Genomic DNA, 20,169 nt, shown 5'->3' with positions numbered 1-20,169 from the left:
CAGCTGTTTGTGAGCAAGTGGGTATGGAGTACAGACCTTGATATCAATCCTCTACCCATTATTTGAGATGTGCCCTTTTCTAGTCTGTATCTTAATGGGAATTATAACCAAGAAATGAAATCCAGAAACAGGAATAAATAGAAAACAAAATGTACTAGGGTATGTCACCCTCTCAAGGCCAAAGAGAGACAGGACATAAGCAGAGCAAGGTAACAGTTACCAGTGTTGACCATGCATGGGTTTCCGAATTTCTTATTCCTATTGATGAAGTTCAGGTGCTTCTACGTATTTACCCTGGTACCCAGAATACTGACCAAAACCCTGTGGGGGCCTTGGAGTCATCAGTAGCATAAAGGATTAGAAAGAGACCTAGACAGAAGCAAGGGCTTGTGACTTCGCTACTAACAGTCTGTGATCTTGAACTAATCACTCCACTCGCTCAACTTCTTTTATATCCTCAAATTCTTCGGACATTCTTATGCCCACTGGGATTCTTCCCGCCTGGTGGTTTTCTCCAGTACCTACCAATGACTCCATCTCCTGCGTTTCTGTGTCCATGTTCCTGTCTGGGTCTTCTTTCAAATTAGTCTCCTTCTCTAATGCTTCCCACACCCCTTCAGTCCATCAAAACCTCGATGGGTTTCCAGGCCCGACTCAAGGCCACCACCTACCTGCAGCCTTACCATCCCTTCCAGTCCGCATTTCTTTTTCCCCCCGTAACCCTACAGCAATGCATCAGATCTAAGTGGTCACATGCTTGGGGCTGCATGGTGTCATTCCTTGATAGTTGTATTTGTGTTTTTCCTCTGTGCTTCTAAGTGCATCATGGCATATTAAGGCTCCGGGTAGAGACTGACAAAACTGTTGTTGATGTTTTCATTACATCTCTCAGGGAGCCAGGTATGATTAGGAAAAGCAACTAGATTTAAATTAGGAGATATTTGGCCTGAACAAGGTAAAAACAAAACAAAGAGTCAGCAAGGATACTTGTTAAGTGATTCTTCCCCAAGCAGTTCTAACAAGTCCAAACTCTCTTTCCATTCTGTTTCTCAGTTGGTTATCTTGTCTTTCTCCTTAGAGATTTCTCAGTGAATTGCATCAGTTACATAATTTTAAATATATATATATAGAATCCCAAAGGTTCATCAAAAAATAAATATTTTTTTACCTTTGAATAAATAATCTGTCTATCTATTTATCTATCCTTTCAAATTAATGCATATGAAACAGGCTAGTGTTTTAGTTTATTAAATACACTATGGCTCATGGTTGCTTAATGAGGTAGGTGCTATTTTGTTTCATTTTAAGGATTACAGAACTGAAGCTCAGGGAGATTAGATTCAAGCTCTTATAGTTAGTAGGGGACTAGAATTTCAATCTAGGTCAGTATGATTTTAGTCTTTCCACCACTCACACCTCATAAATATATTTAATATATGTGACAAGCAGAATAAAATAATTCCTGAAGTGTTGTACAAAAACATGAGTAGGGGAACTAGTGTGTTAGAGTATAGAAAGTAAATTGGAGTAGAGGTAATGATGAGTAATTTAGAAGGACTTTTGAAGTAGTTAAATTTAGACATTTTATGCTACCTTAAACAATGTTCTCAATGATGCATCTGTATAATATAATAATATTTTAATATATTTAAAATATATAAAAGAGTCTCTCAAGTTAAACCCACAAAAGAATCTGCAAGTAAGTTTCAAGTGGAGACAGTGCATGCAAAGGTTTACCAAAAGAAGACAATTCCCGTTGGGTGCTAAAATCAGTCTTTCAACTCACTTGAGTCCCATTTGTAGTACTGAAGAAGTCACCTGAAAGAGACTGTGACAGTAAATGACTTGTCTACAGAAAAATAATGTCCAGGTATGCACGTTGTTTGTAATAGTAGTGGTGATTCAGATTCTCTCTCTCCCTTCTCCCTTTCCTCTTCTCTCTCTCTCTCAGAATTTCTGTGTTAACTACAAAACAACTCAGGAATAAAGAATTAGCCCCCCAAAATAACAATAACAACAAAGTATTAGATTGGAGAAAACATCAGACTAGAGCTCTCAACAAAAGTTTTGAATAAACAAATATATAAGTAATAACTGATTTAGTACATTGGAGAATAATAAAACCTAATTACTTCTATAGGAGAAAAAACATAGAAATAAATATGATTTATTTTGCAGAGCTCAGTTTCAAATCGGGGGTAGCAGATCCTTTTGAGTTTGAGGCTTCCTGGTTGGGTTTGAAATTGAGTGTTTTGGGTTTGTTTGTTTTTAATTTATAAAATAAACAAAAACCAAGATTTATTTTAAAGTCCATGCTGTCAAGAGACTTTTCCTCCTATCTACAGAAGAATAAAGAAAATCTACTCTTGAGAGAAGATGCATAACAATACACTGGAGTCAGAGACAGCAGCAAAGTTGAGCTGAAGGAAGGGTTGATATGCCATGAAAACAGCAGAATTAAAAAACAAAGCAAACCCAGATGTAGAGTGATATTTCCAAAACCTACTGTTCTCTTCCCTTAACAAAGGGAAAGATTATGAAAGCCAGTCTTATAGACCCTGGGCAGAAGATTGGAATATTATTCTCAAAAGAAACTCCCCAACCCAAGAGAAAAGATTTATAAATATTAACAAAGACAGAGAGAACTGGACCACCAGCTCCCATCACATCACTCTGTGATGAAGTTCACCATTCAACAAGCCCTGCCCATGCCACAGGCTTTTTCTGCTCAGTTTACTTGGGCCTCACTATTAAGTGCAGGTAATATTCATTTATTTGTTTTCTCTTGTTTTTAAGTAAAATCTCTTCCATGAAAGACAGGGACAAGAGAAAACAATCAAACAACATAAATTAAATGAAGCAGAGACAAAGTAGGAATCAGAAGAAAACTTCAATAAAAGTATAATTGAGGGCTTCAGGGAGCATCATTTATTCATTCATTCAACTACTGTTCATTAAGTGGGGCCACAAAGCATCTACACCAGTCATTGTCCCACTGAATGAACAACTTTTGACTTTTTGGACTTCACATTTAGTGAATGAGAGACAATATTTTACTCATGAAACAAAGAATAAGATATTTTAAGCAGGAATGTTTAGAAAATAATTAAGATTTTTTGAAAATGCATCAGTTATTATACAATAAAAATGTATAAGAGAATTGGAATTAAAATTAAGGAAATATTTTAAACCCTTGAACAAAATTACGAAGAGATTGAAAATAAGGAAGAAAATATAAGATAGTTAAAGACTCAGACTAGAAGGCCAGTATTTAATGGAGAATAAAAAAAAAAAAAATGAAGGGGGCGGGGTGAGGAGTTATCAAAGTAAGAATAAAATACAATGTCCCAGAATGGAGGAACATAGGTTTCTAAATCAGAACAGGCCACTAAATCTAAGCCAGGCCACAATTTAATGAATTTTCTGAATACTGTGGATCTTGGGGACATCTCATAGGCTCTCAGCAAGTAAGAACTTGTCCCAAACAAAGGGTCAGAGATTAGAAGGAATAAAATTTCACATTTTCAACCTCAGAATTGGGAAGACAAAGAGACATGCTTTCAAAATTCTGAGGAAAAACTATTTACCATTGGCCAAACCAATCAATCAAAATTGAGGGTTCAATGAAGGCTCAAATGTGAAGAGTCTCACATAATTGTTCTTCCCATGTACCCTGCCCAAAAAAGCAACTGAAGTATGTGCTCATCCAAAATAAATAAGTAAAAACAAAGGAAAATAAGAGGACTATTAAAAATAGGCAATTATTAATTTCAAGAAAAATTAAAAATTAGAAAAGAAGGGACGTGTATTTATTCTCTAATACATGCCTGAGATCTAAGAATGTTTTTAATATTGTAAATTGACTAAGGTGCTGCCAAACTGATCTTTCAGAAAAAAAAAACAATCATCTACAGAAAATCCTTACTGGTAGTCTGGGGATCACGTTTAATGTGCAGCTCCTGAAATCACCATGGTTTCCTTTCCTTTTTGCCTTGCACTGTTGGCGCCTCTGCTTGGAACTGCTTCCCCCTTCCCAAATGTCATCTGTGCATCTGTCAAGACCAAGGTAAGCATCGCCTGCCCTGGAAGCCTTCTCTGATGCTCAGCCTCACTCGGCCCTGCCACTGGCAGGTACCAGTCCTTGTGCTCTCATAACACACGTGCTCCTCTCTTTTGTAGGTGAACGCACTCATTTCATGTCAGTAGACTTTTCTTCCTCTTCCAAAGGAATGTGATCTTCTGGAAGCTGGAAGCCATTTTTTGTTAACTGATACATTCTCAGTTCTTAGCACAATACTTAAGATCCTAATAGTTCTTTTTATCTTCAAAAATAACTTAAGGAGGGATTCTTAAACACACAATGAGTGTGAGGCTCAGAGAGAATAAGTGGCTTGCATGAGATCATACCTTTTGTAAGTGGTAGGGCCAGATGCAAATCCAGGCCTTCGGAACTGTACAGTTTTTCTTGCACCATGCAGGGAACACAGTGGATACTTCAGTAATGAGCTCTTATCAAAGCGATTGGGGAGGGGCGTGGGAAGGGGGTGGTTATCTCAGGCCTCATTCTGCTCTGACTACAGCCAGTTGGACTTTGTTTCCCTTTTATAAGGCTTCTCCCTGAATCTGAGGGCTGCTGTTCTCAGTGGCATGGTACTGGAGGTAGTGAGTGCTGAAATTCTGGGAAGGGTCCAAAGGATATCATATCAGATGGTGGATTTTAATTACAACCTGATCTATTAGAAAGAGTTTGAATATTGGGAAAGGAATTTTATTAAATATGGGCCTTTGTGCTTACATTCTTTCAAATGATTCATACTTTACCTTTCTCCACATCTGCCTCCTAGCCTGCCACGCACTAAAATTACACAAAGACAATGCTATGTTTGTGCATTATTACTTCTTAACAGTTTGGATGAAAATTAAGACAGACTAATATTGATATTACTAAAGCCATTTAAATTACATCTCCATCCTAAACATTGCACAGAGTAAGTTGAGACAATCAATATTAGAAAATGTCAAAAAAACAAAATTAGTCAGGCAAGATGTTTTATTTGAAAACTTTTAACACAAAGAATCTTTAATAGGTAGGAACTGAAAAAATTAAATCTTGTTTTGACAATATTCATTTAATAGGGAGAAATATGCTGGAGTATACAGAAAAGTTATTTTTTAAAGACAAAGGAAATTTGACACAATATAGTTTAAAAAGATTTATTTTTGTTGAAAAAATAGAATTCTCTCTATGTTATAGCTCTACATCCTATTACTTCCATTTGATACTGAAAAATGGAAAAAGATAACTCATATCTAAAGAAACATTGATTCCATTGCATTTTCAATTCAAATAAACAGTCTTCACTCAACAATGAAATTCATATAAAAAAGAAGTGCATTTTTTTCTCTTTTCCTCCTTTTATTTATATATCCACCATCAGACAAGCTATAACACTATCTAAACAACTGTATGCATTAACAAACAAACATAGATCAATAGCTATAATTTGACACACATGCACCATTCTCTATGAAAACATCAATAGTCTAAAAGCTGAGTGGGCATAGCTGGAAAAAAATATGCTTCACAGACACAATGTTGGCAGAAGATTAAATAACCAGATGTCAGGGAGGAAAAAAATTCAATGAAACTGAACACATATTGGAAATGTACAGGTATTCTGTAGAGCTAAATTGTTCAAGATTAATAATAAGAAAATTATCTTCTACTTGCAGTCATTCAATTACTGTGTGTGCAAATATTTTGGATTGGATGTTTCCTTTCAAATATATTATTATCTACCTAAGGAGTGCTGTTGGGAGTCCAGGCAGAAGTAGGATATGGGTTGCACAATGCAGTCCAATCTGAAAACAATATCTGAAGTTGCTATAGAGCCTTTCATAAGCGAAACCACAGATGACTGGTGTCATTCAAATCCATAGCACCGTGATGGAGCAATGAAAAGGGAATATATAACTTAATAACGGGTTCAGGCAGCTGAGAGAAGCCAAGTTTATGTAAAGCATTTGATTGAAAATAGATGAAATTCAAGAGTGTGTCAATTCAGCCAGTACCTACACAAACTGAAAAGCAAATAAACCATTTGCCATTTTATTAATAAGGCAATATGGTTGTGGATAGGCCAGTGCATCAGGGACAGGGGCCATGCAACATCTTTTATCGTTTTTCAATGTTATTATATCAAATAATTCATTGTAATTACATGCAATAGAAGACAGTGTGTCTCATATGACTAATATTTTTAAGGGGTGACTCTTGGCATCTCAGCATGCTCAAATTGTCAGGAATGACCACAGCAGGAGAAAATATCAATCTATCTCCAAAAACTTCTAATTTAGTTCATAAAAATTGCTGTATTAAAGGCCTATGAGCATTGTCTCACATACACTCACAGTTCTATAAGTCCTCAGATTGCTTTAAGAGTGAAGTCTCATTGTTTCTTTAATCTTCATACATATAGGAAGGGAAGACAATACATTAAAACAATTCACTTGCTTATATAAATGTTATATGTTAGATTTTGTCTGGAAAATAAAAGAATGAAGAGAGGAAATGGACTGTGGGATGAGGTTTAATATTGGATGAAATTAGATGGCTGGAAGAAGATACAGAATAGAAAGGTTATCTTCCCAGAGTAAAACAAAACCCATCTTTTAGAGCATAGATATTAAGACAAATATGAAAACTTCTGACCAGAATGTGGAAATGGGGAAGGATGTTCAGGAATGTATCAGGCAAGAGGCAAAGCAAGGTGTCAAAGTCGTGGGTCACAAATTTAAGAGTGGAGATCAAGACAAAAAAATAATAAGGCCATTGGGATAGTCCTGAATGTAAAGGGGGAATATAAAGACTAGCCTACATTTACAAAACTACACAAATATGTACTTTTTTTTTGCCTAAAATGATATGATGAGCAAAAGATTGATAGGTATAAGTAAATAGAAGATTGATAGATGATAGATAGGTAGATAGAAAGATTCTAGACAGATTTTTTAAACATGAATCAGTAAGAAAAACATACCAATAAAATAAATTGACAAAGGACAGGGTCAGGCATACAACTATCCAATAAGCATATGTAACAATATTCAATCTCACTAGTAAGCAGAGAAGTACTAAAAAACTAACTGCTGTTTTTAAATCTATCAAATTGGCTAATGTTGAAACAATAAAGAAGATCAAATACAGCATAGGGAATATAGTCAATAATATTGTAATAACTATGTATGGTTCCAGGTGGGTACTAGAATATCGGGGGGAACACTTTGTAATGTATATGATTGTTGAACCACTATGTTGTATACCTGAAACTAATACAAAATAATATTGAAAGCAAACTGTAATTGAAAATAAAATTAAAAAATAATAAAGAAGATATACAACCACAGCAAGACTGTGATGATACAAGCACTGTTTCTGTCAGTATGATGCTTTAGGATTCTTTAGGGGAGAAAAAAGTCTTAGAATTTTGCATTCCAATTAAGAATTTCAAGAAATTCATTTTATGTAAATAATTATGAACTTATGCAAAGATTGAATCATGCACATTTTGTTTTAATATGTACTCACAAACACGCTCTAACATATAAACCACTCACACATATTTATCAGTGTTTCAGAGAAGCCTAAACTGATATATAGGTCTCTTTCTAAGGAATTGGTGAAGTGACATCTGCTCCTGGTCCTCTTCATCTTTGCAGGTTTTTAAGGACATGGGGAGAGGGAAAGAGCTGGGGAGTATGATCCCACGGACCAGGTCTGAATGCTAGATAAAGTAGGCTATAAAGAAATGTCAGGACATTGATTTTAAGAAAAATTTTGTGAGACCCTGACTATGAACTACACTGCTTTGGGTCCCTGGAGACAAAGCTCAATAAGCATTAAAGTGGCTGTGAGGATTGGTTTTAACTTAGTGATGCTTTTATACATCTCGAGGCTTTAGAAATGTTGAGGAAATCAGAAGAAATGCAACCCCAGGAAAGGAGGGCCATGTTGATGGGGGGTGGGGAGAGCTGATTGCAGCAGCAGCAATGAGGCATTACCCCCACGAGGTTTTAAGGAAACAGGCATTACCTGAGGCCAAGATGAAAGCGTGAAAGAACTTTCCATGTGGACATGCATGACACACCTGGGGATCCAGAGACAATTGTTGAGGGTCTTGCAAGTAATTGTGGTAAAGAAAAAAAAATGGCCAAAGGCATTGTCAACGTCAGCAAAGATATTTCCTCTCAGCAACCCCAAGTAAGGGGCACAACCAAATGCCATGCTATTCTCACACTGAGGCCAAGAAAGAAATAGAAGATTTTGGAATAGAGTAAAAGTAGCATCTTTGAGAATTCTCATGAATGTCCTCAAATATGGAGCAAACTCACTATGCTAATCTTGTCCTTCTTTTAACTGACATGATGTAGAAACAAGTACTGGGACAATAGAAATATGAATGACAGGGCTGTGTCTCTGGTGGAAAGAAATGCTCTGGCTCCAAACATCCAAAGGGAGAAATGACTCAGAGTACAGAAATGGTGAGCACCCACTAATGCAGGTAGGTGAAGTGCGGCCAATCACAAATGAGAGCATTTCAAAGGCAGAGGAGGAGTTGAATGGGGAAATGTTGACAAACCTACTGAGCCCAGCTGCCTGGAATGGGGCCAGGGCTACAATAAAATCTCTATAAACATTTTAGCTAGCTCATTTCTGCTGGTATTTATAAACATTTCTTTCTACCTATGGGACCCAGGTCTTGGTGTCCTGAAGAGTGTACTGAACATCACTTTATCTGAACTCATGCCCATTCCCAGACATGTCCTCAAGGTATAGAAAAGATAGGTAACAAAATAAATACTCAGATCTCGAATTATAACTTAGAGGAAAATGAGACCAGGTCTCAGACCCTAGGGAAGGAGTAAGAGTCTCTCTCTCTCTACTCCTCTCTCTCTCTCCCTCCCCGCCCTCTCTCTCACACACACACACACACATCCCACACACATTCACACAACCATCTAGGAAAAAGTAAAGTCTTGTCAAGCTGCCCAAGGAAGAGGTTATAAAAGAACAGAGGAAAAAGAAAAAGGAGGTTGTGAAATTAAAAAATAATATAAAAGCAGTAAAGATATGAATATACATTTTAAAAGTTCAAAATACATACAAATTTTAGGATTGTTTTTTCTACTTTTGTAAAAAAAAAAAAAAAAAGCTTCTGTATAGCAAAATACATCAGCATCAAAATGAGATGACAGAACATACCTGTCAATGATACATCTGATAAGAGGCCAATTTCCAAAATATATAAAGCACTCATACAACTCAGCAAAAGGAAGACAACTCAATTAAAAAATGGGCAGAGGACCCAAACAGACACTTCTCCAAAGAAAACATACAAATGGCCGAGACATTGAAAAAATGCTCAACATCACTATTTATCAGTGAGATGCAAATTAAAATGTCAATGAGTTTCCACCTTGCGCCTGCCACAGTGGCTACCATTAATAAATCAACAAGCAACAAATGATGGTGAAGATGTGGAGAAAAAGGAACCTTAGTACACAGCTGGTGGGAATACAGACTGGTGAGGCCACTATGGAAAACAGCGTGGAGTTTCCTCAAAAAATTAAAAATGGGCCCAGCCAGCTTGGCTCAGTGGTTGAACATAGACCTATGATCCAAGCGATTGTGGTTAAATTCCTGGTCTGGGCACATGCCCAGGTTGCAGGCTAGATTCCCAGTGTGGGGGATGCAGGACGCAGCCTATCAATGACTCTCTCATCACTGATGCTTCTATCTCTCTCCCGTCCTCTCTCTGAAATCAATAAAGATATTTTTTTAAAAAATTAAAACTGGAACTTCCATTTGGTCCAGTGATCCCACTTCTAGAAATATATCCTAAGAAGCCAGAAACACGAATCAGAAATAATATATGCACCCCTATGTTCATAGCAGCATTATTTACAATAATTAAGATCTGGAAACAACCCAAATGCTTATCAGTGGATGAATGGATTAAGAAACTGTGGTACATTTACATCATGGAGTACTATGCAGCTATAAAAAAGATCTCTTACCCTTTGAGGCAGCTTGGCAGGACATGGAGAGTATTATGCCAAGTAAAATAAGCCAGTCAGAGAAAGACAAGTGTCACATGATCTCATGTATATGTGGAATCTAATGAACAAAATAAACTGGTGAACAAAAAAGATCCAGAGACATTGAAACATGCAATAGACTGATGTATTTCAGAGGGAAGGGGTGGGGGCACCTGGGAAGAGATTAACCAATGAACTTATTTACATACTGGCATAGCCTCTGAACAGACGATAGTTCAGGGAAGGCCTGGGGAAGGGAGGAGAGGGGCGGAGGGGGTCAGGTGGGGGAAAGTAGGGGACATCTGTAATCTTTCACTAATAAAGATACATTTTTAAAAATGCGATTGGAATCCTGATAGGGATTGCATGGAATTCATAGATGGTTTTGTTACCATGAAAAGAAAGCTTGAGAAACTCCCAATGATGGCAAACGAGAAAAACAAAAACGAGATTAAAGCCCATAGAGAGGGGGGCGCCTGACATACCGGTGAGAGAGGTGAGGATACTGTGTATCCTTGAAGCAGGATGCTTAACCAATATAACAAAGGACATTAAAGAATATTAGAGAATACATTTTTTTTAAAATATATATTTTATTGATTTCAGAGAGAGGAAGGGAGAGGGAGAGATAGAAACATCAATGATGAGAGTCATTGATCCCCTGCCTCCAGCACCCCTCCCCCCCTGGGGATCGAGCCCGCAACCCTGCATGTGCCCTCACCGGGAATCGAACCGAGATCTGGATCATAGGTCAATGCCTAACTGCTAAGCCTCACCAGCCAGGCGAGAATAAGTTTTTTAATATAAGAAATAAGTGAATAGTTAAATCAAAATATCCACTAAGTTTTAGGAATAATTAAAACAGAATATTAAACATTGTAAACTATTTTAGACTGAATATTTTTGAACTTTAAGGATAAAAGTAAAAATATTTTAGCTATCCAGGACTTGGAGGGTATTATGCTAAGCAAAATAAGCCAGTCAGAGAGAGACAAATACCACATGATTTCACTTATATATATGGAATCTAATGAATAAAACAAACTAACAAAAAGTGGAGACAGACTCATGGGTACAGAGAACAGATTGACAGCTGTCAGAGGGGAGGGGGTTGTGGGCTGGGGTGAAGGGATTAAGCAAAGAAAAAAAGAAAGACCCCTGGACACAGGCATCAATATGGTGATTGCCAGAGGGAAGGGCTGGGGGGCGGGGAGAGAAAGAAGGTGGTAAAGGGGGATATGGTGATGGAAAGAGACTTGACTTGGGGTGATAAACGGATGATGTACTGTAGAATTGTATATCTGAAACCTATATAATTTTATTAACCAATGTCACCGCAGTGAATTCATTAACAAAAAAAAACCCCAACACACAACAGAAAGGAGTAATTACAAGCAAAGAAGGCAACGTTGAGCCGGCCTCATGAAGCTCGACAGTCAAAAACATCCGAGATGAGAAGCCAGTGAAACATTTCTACCAAGCTTTGAAGAAATGGAAGTAATATTATATGCCGAGATTTAGCTCAAATAAGAAAGCAACAGGAAGTTTATCAAACAGAAAGGAATTCATGGAGTTTAATACTCATGAGGCCTCCTTGAAAACAAAAACCGTGGCAGCAGCAACAACAAAAACGTCCTAAATACTAATTCCAAGAAGGAAAGAGATGAATCATAGCAAAGATTTTAGTAATTATAAAAGCCATGATTTTAAAAAAGTATCTTGGTTTCATTAAAGTCATTTAAATATCAAAATTATACTAGGAGCTTCTTTGAATCAAAAAATTTAAAAAAGAACACAGAAAGTAGTTATTCTAAATCTTCATAAATATACAATAATCAAAATTAAAATATCACATTAATATGTAGAAGCAGGGGACGGAAGTGGGGATGAGTGGGGAAAAAAAGGTGTCCTTTTTTTTCTTGGCATGAAGCAAATCAGTACTACCATAAACTGAAACAGGGAATTTAAAAATCTCTGTTTTTCTTAACCTTAATAGCATCTTGTAGAAAAATAGTCTCTTTTATCAGAGATTTTTTAAACTCAGCCTTGCTCGCAGTTTGAACTATACAGTTTTTCTTCTGCTAAGTTCATGTAAAATGAGATTGAGTGCTTTTCATTAAAAAAATTGCAGGTATTTATAAGGACTCTGATTAAACCATCCCTCTTTCATTCAGTGTCTGTCTCTGTGTCTATTTCTCTTGTCTCCTGCCTCCTTCCCTTCAAGCCTTCCTCCCTCCATAACTCCACATATTATTAGGCTGATATTTTTAGGACATTGGCTGTTATTTCTTTTAATTCCTCATTTTTGCATTATTTGACATTTATAGTACATATTTTAATATATATGTATTGTCAAATAAAAGGTAAGTCTGGACTTCATTTGAAAGGATTATTGGGAGGTGTTGTAACAAGAGATGGAGAGAGTTCTGACTGTGACATCTAAAAGCGTCTCAAAGGGTAGGTAAAAAGGGCTTTTTGTTTTGTCTTTAAAGAAGCGTAAACAAAGGTAGATTGGGATAAAAGGTGGATGTGGGATAAAAGGGTGGTGTGATTGGACATGTCTTCGAATGTTTTGCCTGAGGCCAGCCTGTTCTCAGGAGGGCTATGCAAGGTGGCTGAAGTTGATGGGGTGGGGTAAAGTTCAGGGGACCGGGTGAAGGAAAAGTTTGACCAGAGTTTGGTTAACAAGAATCGTGTTCAAATTGATCAGTGAGGGCAAGCAGTTCAGCTAATTTTTGATGGTACAAAGAATGGGAATTTGGAGGATCTGTATCTGGCCTTGTCATAGGTAACCAAGGGGGCATCCATGAGTTTTTATCAAGTCACACGAGAAAGAGTGGTACTTTGCAGTAAGTCATTTTTCTAAAAAAAATGGATGGAGCTATTTCTTAACTTTTCCTGTTTTCCTGGCTCACAGGGCTTGGGTAAAATGCAACATTGCCTCTGTTTGTGTGTGTGTGTGTGTGCGTGTGAGATATATCTCTCACATGCATATTTATGCATATATAATATATATAATATATAATATATAAATTTATATGAATATATATAATATATAAATATGTATCACATATATTAATATATATAACTTTTTATATTAGAAACAAAACTTACACAATAAAAGCTACTTTAAAACAGTCAATACGAGAACAAGTCAGGTAGAAGTAATGGGTCATTAAACTGAAGCAGTCCTCTTTCCAGGTACATTTTGAGCATTTGCAATACCCAACTGCCAGTCCCAGAGGTGGGATTCAATTAGGAGTTGCTAGGAAGATACAACTGAAAGAGCTACAATGTGAAGTTCTTAGTGTTCAGAAACATAGGCTCTGGCTACAGCTGGGAGTACAGGCCCCTCATTGTTTCCATGTAGCCCATCTTAGGGGCTGAGGACACACAGACGTTACCCCACTGCTACATAGTGAGGGATAAAATGTATGTATTTTCTCAATCATTCTTTCACTCTTCGAAGAAATATTTATGAAACATCCCCTTTCCCTGTGTCCAGTGGAGAATATAAAAACAGAATATTCTGTTTCCTCTAAGGGTCTTTTACCTCCTCTATGATTCTGGTGCATTAATGACAAAAATAATGTAAGAAAGGAACATAAAAAATGCCACAAGATAATGCGAGAAGAACTCAGTGTAGAGAAAAGAAGTACTGTTAGGCTGAGATGATTGCGAGAATAGCACATTGTGAGACCAGCCAGCACAGGTGCTCTATCGCCTGCCTACATGCACGGGCAGGTTCATTTGAGAGAAGTGTGCATGTAGCTGCAGACTGGGGGGAGGTAGAGCAAAATTCACCAGACAGGGGTGGCAAATGTAATTGTTAGGGATCAAACTGTTTTTTGCATGAGAAGAGACCTCATCCATGGCCCACCTCCTGACTCGAGTGTGTCATTTCCTTTTCGTGACTCACACAGGCGTCCGTGGCCATCCATGACTGGAGGCAACGGCTCTGTCCATTCATCTCAGCCAGCGCTCCACTTTCTTCTATCTCCAAGGGCCCAGGAGAGACTCATCATCAAGGGGTCTCCACAGACATTTTATTACAGTGTGGCCCTGCCAGCTCCTGCCTGGCTCTGTAGCCATCATAGTCAGTGTGTAACTATCTCTATTTCCAGGAGGGTTGAATCTGTTAGCTTTACGTTGTCCTTTGGCTGAGCCTTGATGCTTTCTACCTTGGCTTTCCAGCTAATCCATTTTTCACCTTGCTGGTGAGACCTCTCACTTTTATTTACTGGTACAACTATGTATATGTTCACAAAGCAAATTAGAGTCAACTGCAAATAGAAATGTAAAGCTTCTATAAGGTCAGATAAAGGCCCTATAATTTAATCAATATCTAATTAAACATATCTCCTTACACGTGTTACTCATTTATATAGGATTTTATATCAACCAAACTGTTTGTAATCATGTTTTCTGCTTCTTTCCAGCACTGTCTCACGGGTAATTAACCCAAACACAAAGAGGTTTGGTGACTGAGCTCAAGTTATTATTGGTGGAAGTGGGGGTGGGTTTCTTGGGGTGCTGCTGGAATAAGAATTTCCAGAGGTCCCCATACGAGGGTAAGCTATTGTAGAAAGCTTTATTTCTGTGGAATTACACTCCTGAGTTTCCAAGGTCCCGTTTTCCTATGTCCTACCAAGGAAAAAAATCCCATTTTGCCTTCAGCAAGGCTGTATCAAAACCAGTGTCCAGAGTTTTCTCTCCATGTTAGGGCACAGTCCAACCAGCATCAGGCAGAATTAAGAAAGAATTACTTTGGCCCGGCCGGGCATGGCTCAGCGGTTGAGCGTTGACCTGAGATCCAGGCGATCGGGGTTCGATTCCTGGTCAGGGCACATGCCCGGGTTGTAGGCTTAATCCCCAGTCAGGGGCGTGCAGGAGGCCCCTGATCAATGACTCTATCATCATTGATGTCTCTCTCTCTCTCTCTCTCTCTCCCTCTCTCTGAAATCAATAAAGATACATTTAAAAAAAAAAAAAAATCATTTTGGGTAATGAGTTAATTTTCTTTGGCCGTCAGTTCCCACCTCATCCAGCAGTCAGTCCTTGGACCTGTCTTCTTAGGAAAGGAATAGAAGGGGAACTAGAGCTCAAACACAATCTAAGATGCTACCACCTCACACAATGGCGTGTGCATGATTTTGTGTATACAGAGGAAAACAAATTTATTATTTTTCTGCAATTCTTTAAATAACTTATTTGTAAAGTTATGACTCTGTTTTACCCTGTCGATTAGTCATTACCCAGCCCTTCTCTAGGCACTCCAATTGTCCACTCTGTGTTTCTTAGTACAAACTGCTTTTCATACATTCCCGATTTACTATTTTTTAAAAAGGAATCATGATTTCTAACTCTTGTCCTTTCAGAGTTTCATATGTCTTATTTCCATTTGCATTTGTTAACTCATGGAATTTTAAAGCTGAAAGGAACCAGCACACCATTTAGTTCAACTTCCTACTTTCCATGCACACACATTAAATGGTTTATTTCAGGGTCAGCTTCTAATCAGATAACCAAGTCATAATGAAAATGGGTACTGGAGCCTGGCTGGGCTTGGCTCAGCGGTTGAGCATCGACCTAGGATCCAGGCGATCGGGGTTCAGTTCCCGGTCAGGGCACATGCCCGGGTTGTAGGCTTAATCCCCAGTCAGGGGCGTGCAGGAGGCCCCTGATCAATGACTCTCATCATTCATGTTTCTCTCTCTCTCTCTCTCTCTCTCCTTTCCTCTCTCTGAAATCAATAAAGATATATTTAAAAAAAAAGAAAAAAAAAAGAAAATCGGTACTGGGTCCAGTACAATTACTTGATGTCATTTACTCTTGAAGTTTGTTTTCCCTAAGAAACTGCCTTTAATGATTCCACATATGGTGTTTCTTCAAATATCTGAATAACTTTCTGCTTAACATCCTCCTAAAATTTGCAGGTTATTGCAAATACTAATGTAAAAGAATGCCAAAGGTGGGTACCAACTTGTTGGAAGGCAAACTGATCTACATATTCATGCTAGCTTTGATAGCCTGGCATGTCTTCAGCACACAGTAAACAGACGATAGAGAAGACCTTTATTCCAGATGCTGCATTTAGCAGGGTGGTATCTAATACATTCAAGATGTTTTCCCAAGTTTCTCCCTGTTAAAATAATTCATAATGATATCGAGGTCAGTGCAAGCTGGGGCTATTTGTTCTGTGGATACCAGACATGCAAGGTAAACCTCCTAGGAGACTATTACAAGCCATCAACAAAACACCCGCTAAGGATGTAAATTTTCATTCTCTCTGTAAATCTTCAGCTTACAACTTTCATGACGACTTCTGCCCATTCATACCCAACACTTCCCTTCCTGACTCTGTCCTTGCACGGATTTCAGAAAACGACATTTACTGTATCATTTACAAAGCTGTTTAGGACTCAGATCCACCTAGGAACTTCTGCAAAGGTAAAAAAATAAATGTTTCCTCCATTGACCAAGTATGCCAAGTTCAAGGATTCTTTTCTAACAAAAGTTCCAAAGCAAAAGATGTGCTAATAATTGGAGTATACGTACTAAAACTTGTTATCCAACATCTTTGAGGAAGAGATTAATTTTTATGTCCTTATAAACTGAAAACAATTAAATCCATTTGATAAACTTCATGTGTTATGCCCTTGCTCCAGGGTCTGTTCCTCCAGGGCTAAAACTAGTATAGAACTTTTGAAATAAAATGTAACCTCTGGAAATTTAACAAACAACTGACATTGCATGTGGCAGTATGCCTTCTATAGGAATGAAAACACTCATATTTTCTATGAATATCATACATGCATAGTCTACATATGAATATAACTGCATTATGCATATATGGTGGAGTTGTCTACCCAGTCATCTCTTTATATGTGACCATATACATGGCACTAAATTATCTATGAGCCACTGAGGGGGTGGTCAGGAAGGTGTGAATGGTGTTAGCATTCCATAACCATGACCTTATGCAGAGAACAGAACAGCTGTAATTAACTGTAAGTAGCAATAAAAATAATTTTTTTCATGCTGGGCCTTGTTAGACCAGGGAGAATCCAGGTGACAAAGTCTATCATAGAGCTGGGCTCTGGAAGGCTATGCTGCCTGCTGGTCTGTGGTGTGATGCCTGCAGAATGAGTAGTGAGTCAATTGCCACAGTGTTGATTTAGGTTAAACACCTTGCAGTGTTGGGGGCAAAAATGTTCCCAGGAAGGAGCAAGGTAGATAGAGGCAGCCCTGTTGAGGCTCTAGCCCCCAAGTACATCAGAGGCAAGAGCAGAAATTGGAGAGGGAAGCTTGTTGAATGTATTTCAGTTACCTCTGTGGATTCTCCAGAATGACTGGGGAATATTTGACTATGCTGGGCCATGTAGCCATGATCTGGTTCATACTCCACAGGCAATACACGAGCACTGAGTAAACAACTCCCAGTTATCCTCATCTTCATTCTTTCTTCCCCGACTAACCCTAGAATCTGGATCACTAAGAGCACACACTCTGAAATCCCTCTAGTTGTCTACTTAAAAAACTTCACCCTCAAAATATATTTTAAGTTGTGATTTTGAGTTTTATTTTAAGGCAAATCAAGCACATTGTACAAATCAAATGGCATCCAAAGGTAAATAGTGAAGCGTAATCCTTTCCTTCCACCCCTTTACCTCCTCAGAGGTATCTCTTATTACTAGTTTCTTATGTACCCTTCCAGAGAAATTCTATGAATATCATAGACTTTATAATCTCTCTTGAGAGCACCAAACTTGTGCCATAATCTTTAGAAAGGGCCTGAGCACATGAGTGGTGATTAAAAAATATGTATTGATTAATTGAAAAGGTAGATTATTTCAGTGTTTGTCAGAATCCTAGAATCCCAAGGATAGGAAAACCCGCAGAGGTGACAGTACTGACTCTCAGGAAATGCGCAGAGTCATATCCATCGATGCATAGTTTCTGTGCTACCGAGTGCCAAGAGTTAACGCTGCTGGGGAATTTAAGATATATTATGCTATGGAGAGTAACAGACCCTGAAAAAGAAAGCTGAGCTCTGGCATTTTACACCTTGCAAAGACAAATGCTTTGCAATGTGTATTAAAAGCACTCTTTGTGATCAAAAGATTTGGCAAGTCACCCAGAATTCTTAACTTTCCCACCATGGCAGAAATCTCATTATGTATAACCTTTTAAGTGGGACCAGAGAAATATTTGCAACTTGATTCTCATTGAGCACAACTTCTACCTGGAAGTACAATCCAAATGGAGACAAAATATATATTGTTTTTGCATTGGACATGTAGTGCCAAGGGTAATGTTCCACTGTCTCCTTTTATCCATGAGAGAAGTAGCTTTTTCTCTCCGCCGCCCCCTCTCTCCACCACACACACAAACACACACACACACACACACACACACACACACACCCTAGAATCTTTTTATATATTAGCTGTGCAATAATTCTTACAAGTACGGTTCTTGTGCAAAGGTCCACCACTCAGTCTGACCACAGTGGACGGGGTAAATTTCAATTCTTAGGGGTCCTATAGGACAGGTGTACAGAAACATGCAAGGCCAACCCCAAGACACTTTGCGGTGATAAATATTTGAGTTGTTTGTGAATTTATCTTGTTGCTACCCTAGATTATCTCATACGCTCATGCTAATTTATAGATAAGCCTAGACTTCTAAAGTTTGTGCTGCCGTTGCCTTCTTTCATTGCTTGTGCACGGCCATAAACAAGAAGCGAAGTCTCACTTACATGCCAAGGCAGAGCCTTATGGAAGCATTTCCCTCTGCCAGGCGAAGTTGGATATTGCACTTGGAAAACACCACAGGGAAATGATGGTCCTGCTATACAAAGAAGGCCTCTGGGCTGTCATACACACCTCCAACCTCATTCACGCCCACTGGCGCCAGAAAAACGCAAGGATATGGATGAGCCCCTTATACCCACAAATGGTCTATGGAGCCCGCAGATCTGGAGGATCGACAAGACACTTTAAAGCTGATAGCAGCTGCGTGATGGCTCATAACACTCCTCCTCTCCAGGACTGCATAGATACCATCCATGACCATAGTCTCTCTGAAACAAATGTTTATGCCATTGGATCAACCCAGGGCACTTGCAAGAATCAAAAAGATCACTGGGGACACTTTAGGTTTAGGAAGCTCCTGAAAGAACATGCCTCTTTCATCATCCTAAAGCACAGTCTTGGTGGATAGGTCAGTTTTCAGGCATCAGCCCCATGGGGGTTGGTGAATGAAAATGATCGTGTTCTGAATTTCAGAGACTTTGGTGACCCTGATGAAGGAAAGCAGGACTCCCAGGGGAAAGTGCCCCTCCTCTCCACTTGATCTACCCTTCTGTGGAAAATGCGCGAACCAGCTTAGAAGGGTATCTAGCTGGGGGTTTTCTTCCCTACAGCATCCAGACAGCTGAAAAACAGAATTGGCTTCATTCCTATTTTCACAAATGGTCAGCTGAGATGTCTGACTGCAGCAATGCCATGTCACATATTAAGACATACATGAGACCCTCTCCAGACTTCAGTCAGACTGCTTGGTTCCTTGTCACAAGCTCAAATCTGTTCAACACCTTTGGGGATCATTAGAGAAAAATAGTGCCCAGTTAATAATCTTAGGAGCTTGGGGTCCTTTTCTTCCCCTCAGTATTTGGCCTGAACAGCTTCAAAGTGAAACAAATTCCTCTAGAGCAACCAGGAGCCAACAGCATCCTTTCCTGTACAGTATGACCTGTCTCTAGAACTGTATGGAAGAAAAGATCAGCGCTGGATTTGAAACATTCTCTATATCAAAACCCCAGATACACACAGGCACATGCGGGTCCCATCCTGAGAGTGGTGAAGCTCTGCGAAACCCTAGTGTATGATGCTGAGCCCCAAACATTGGATGCTCTTGTTTGTACTGGATGCTCACTTCCCTTAAAGTTTTCTCTGCACCACTAGGAAACTCTTTGCAAAGGTCACTCTTTGAACATGGATGTTGGTTATAGTTTTAGTTGTCATTATTAACATTTCTCACTAAAAAAAAGTTATGTTTTCTTAATTC

General features: G+C 38.6%; 1 pseudogene across 1 annotated transcript in view; it reads left to right on the top strand.

The window, feature by feature from the left end:
- Window positions 1–19,956, top strand: part of LOC308562846 (tyrosyl-DNA phosphodiesterase 1-like) — a 66,083-nt pseudogene extending 46,127 nt beyond the window's left edge. The window contains exon 6 of the transcript in view: window positions 18,792–19,956. The product of the transcript in view is annotated as a tyrosyl-DNA phosphodiesterase 1-like (transcript). The remainder of the gene's footprint in view (window positions 1–18,791) is intronic.
- The last annotated feature ends 213 nt before the right edge of the window (window positions 19,957–20,169 follow it).

The sequence above is a fragment of the Miniopterus schreibersii genome, assembly GCF_964146895.1.
Source record: "Miniopterus schreibersii genome assembly, chromosome: 10".
NCBI classification, from domain to species: domain Eukaryota; kingdom Metazoa; phylum Chordata; class Mammalia; order Chiroptera; family Miniopteridae; genus Miniopterus; species Miniopterus schreibersii.
The sequence above is the reverse complement of the archived record's forward strand: the minus strand, read 5'-3'. Positions and strand labels throughout refer to the sequence as shown.